The following is a 3,341-nucleotide window of genomic DNA, read 5'->3' on the forward strand; positions in this document are numbered from 1 at the left end:
TCGGCAACTGGCAGGAGCCATATGGTTGTCGCTTTATTGTATGCAATGCAATCGCCCTGTAATGCTTTACTTTATCACTAAGCGGTAGCGATAGTCGTAGAAGCAATAGTTGGCGAGACGACAATGATGCTACAATGGTGATCAAGGTGTCACGCCGGTGACGATGGTGATCATGATGGTGCTTCGGAGATGGAGATCACAAGCACAAGATGATGATGGCCATATCATATCACTTATATTGATTGCATGTGATGTTTATCTTTTATGCATCTTATTTTGCTTTGATTGACGGTAGAATTATAAGATGATCTCTCACTAAATTTCAATATAAAAGTGTTCTCCCTGAGTATCACTACAAAAAAATACACTTCTGTGATGATACGTGTTTGTCACAGTAGGTCGCGTTTTTTGTCATGCATGCCGATTTTACGACAGAATCAAGATAGTCATACCCGTGCTGTCATAGAAGTGTTCCATGACATTACCAAAATTATCATCACGGAAGTGTGCACTTCCATGACGATAAATCGTGCGTCACAGAAGTGCTTTCATCAAGGGTGACCGACATGTGGCATCCACCATAACGGAACACCGTTAAGCTAACGGGTCGGGTTTTGGATCTGATAACCCGTTAACAGCCTCGACCAATGGGGATTTTTCATGTGTAAAATCATCATTGGTTGGAGGAAACACGTGTCGGCTCATCGTTGGGACAGATGTCATCCACTCACTGGACAGAAGGCGCCTATGATACATCGACACGTGGCACGGCCCAATAGAGGCCCATTCCTGTGAAAAGGCCGGCCCGTTTGACTTGGTCAAAAGGTGGCTGTCGGTGTCAAAAACGGCGGATCTCGGGTAGGGGGTCCCGAACTGTGCGTCTAAGGCGGATGGTAACAGGAGGCAGGGGACACGAAATTTTACCCAGGTTCGGGCCCTCTTGATGGAGGTAAAACCCTACGTCATGCTTGATTAATATTGATGATATGGGTAGTACAAGAGTAGATCTACCACGAGGTTAGAGAGGCTAAACCCTAGAAGCTAGCCTATGGTATGATTGTATGTTATTGTTGTGTCCTACAGACTAAAACCCTCCGGTTTATATAGACACTGGAGAGGGTTAGGGTTACACAAGGTCGGTTACAAAGGAGGAGATATCCATATCCGTACTGCCTAGCTTGCCTTCCATGCCAAGTAGAGTCCCATCCGGACACGAGACGAAGTCTTCAATCCTGTATCTTCATAGTCCAACAGTCCGGCCAAAGGATATAATCCGGCTTTCCGGTGACCCCCTAATCCAGGACTCCCTCAGTAGCCCCTGAACCAGGCTTTCAATGACGATGAGTCCAGCGCGCAGTATTGTCTTCGGCATTGCAAGGCGGGTTCTTCCTCCGAATACATCACGGAAGAATTTGAATACAAGGATATTGTCCGACCCTGCAAAATAAGTTCCACATACCACCATAGAATAATACTTCCACAAATCTAATCTGCTAACACATCTTGGCAACACGACATTATGTCATGGCCTGGTGATTATTCGAACCATTTCCTTTAACTAGCTCCACACATAACACAAGGAAGTTTTTTGACACGTCTTGTCAAAGCAGAGATCGTGTTCCCTTATCACGGGATTCTCATCAATATGGGCGTGGGTAACCCAACCGTGTCTAGGACTCCTAGATTATAGGCAAGTCCCAAATGGCTACGAAGAGGACGCTTGATATTCACCCTCTTTATAAAAGGATAAGGCTTTTACTTTTTTTCCCTCCCGTGCTCAATCGAATCCTTCCCCCACCTCGAGTTCTAACACCCAAAGCCCAGGTTAGGTGCTCCAGACCTTCAATCATGTCCGGATCTAGCCTTCAAGGCCGATGGATGCCCTCCTCCGTTACAGAAGAAGACATCAAGAAGTTGAGGGAGGCCAGATACCTGACCGCCGAGGTTTCGCATCGGCTGCCTGCCCGAGGGCAGGTCGTCCCTACTCCTGAACCCAACGAAGATGTTGTGTTCATCTCCCACTTCCTTCGAGGTCTAGGCCTCACTCTGGATCCCTTCGTTAGGGGGGCTGATGTTTTATTACGGGCTAGATTTCCACGATCTAGCCCCGGACTCCTTTCTCCACGTCTCATCATTTATTGTTGTATGTGAGGCTTTCCTCCGCATTACCCCTCACTTCGGCCTATGGCTCAAGCCCTTGGACATGAAGCCGAAGATGGTCGAGGGGCAGCATGTAGCATGCGGAGGCGCATTAATAAGCAGGATCGCCAGAGCTCCATGGCCAAAGGGTTCTATTCCAGAGGTGTCCGGATTATGGTAACGGGAGTGGTTTTACACCACAGCTACCAGAAGTGCCAAGTGGGCGGCTGCCCCTGCTTTCCGCTCAGGCCCTCCACCACAACTGATGTCATGGATTAGTAGAGGGCTGAGCTGGGGTCCCGCCAAGGACGTGCCTGTACTGCAAAGCCGCATTAAAAATCTCTTCGAAGGAGATTTCAGTTTGATTATGGTAATGCAAGTCATGCTGGTTCGACGAATCCAGCCATGCAAACGCCGGCTTCTTCGCATGTGGGAGTTCAGCCCAGAAGGACCGCGCGCTATTCAGAATTTCCTTGGCCTAACGCATGAGGAGATGTATAGATCATTCTTCGGACCCCAGATAGAGTGTCCGGATACTACCGAGGACGTGGGCCTGAGCAGCAACCGCACCGCCGACCAAGTAAGTTATCGTCTAGCCGAACACACCGTCTTTCATTTATCATGACATTATTCTAAGAAATCGCTCTTTGACCAGGACTGGATAACAAAGGCGAAGATGATTCGGTGTTCGGCCCCCCTTCCTGAGGGTTTGGAAAATCCGGTACTGGAAAAGATGCTCGAGCTAGCACCTTGGCCAGAGCCCTCAAAGGAAGACAAAGGGGGGAATAATGAGGGCGAAAGAGGGCCTCCACCGCTACCTATTCCAACCGAGGGAACGAGCGCCTCCGTGAGGGAGGATAACCGAGGGGAGGAATCTGACATTCTCTCACCCCGGGGAAGGAAGAGGACTACCTCTGAAGATCCGGAAACCAAGGTTTCCAAGCAGGAGAAGAAATCTCCTCCAGAGGGTCCTACCTTGGAGGGTGCTCTTGCCGCACAAAGTCCGCGCGGGGATCATCCCTCTAACGAGCTGTATGTAATTAAAAAGTACTTTAATAGTGAAGATATATTACCTTACCTCTAAGGAAAATAACCGAAGTATTTATCTTGCAGTTTGGATCTTAGCCCTTCTCAGCAGAGCTCGTCTTCGGGGGATCTTCTTCCGGAGATGATGGAGAGCGAAACGCCTCCCCCGGACTCCT

The sequence above is a fragment of the Triticum urartu genome, chromosome 6 (genome assembly GCF_003073215.2).
Source record: "Triticum urartu cultivar G1812 chromosome 6, Tu2.1, whole genome shotgun sequence".
Lineage (NCBI taxonomy): Eukaryota > Viridiplantae > Streptophyta > Magnoliopsida > Poales > Poaceae > Triticum > Triticum urartu.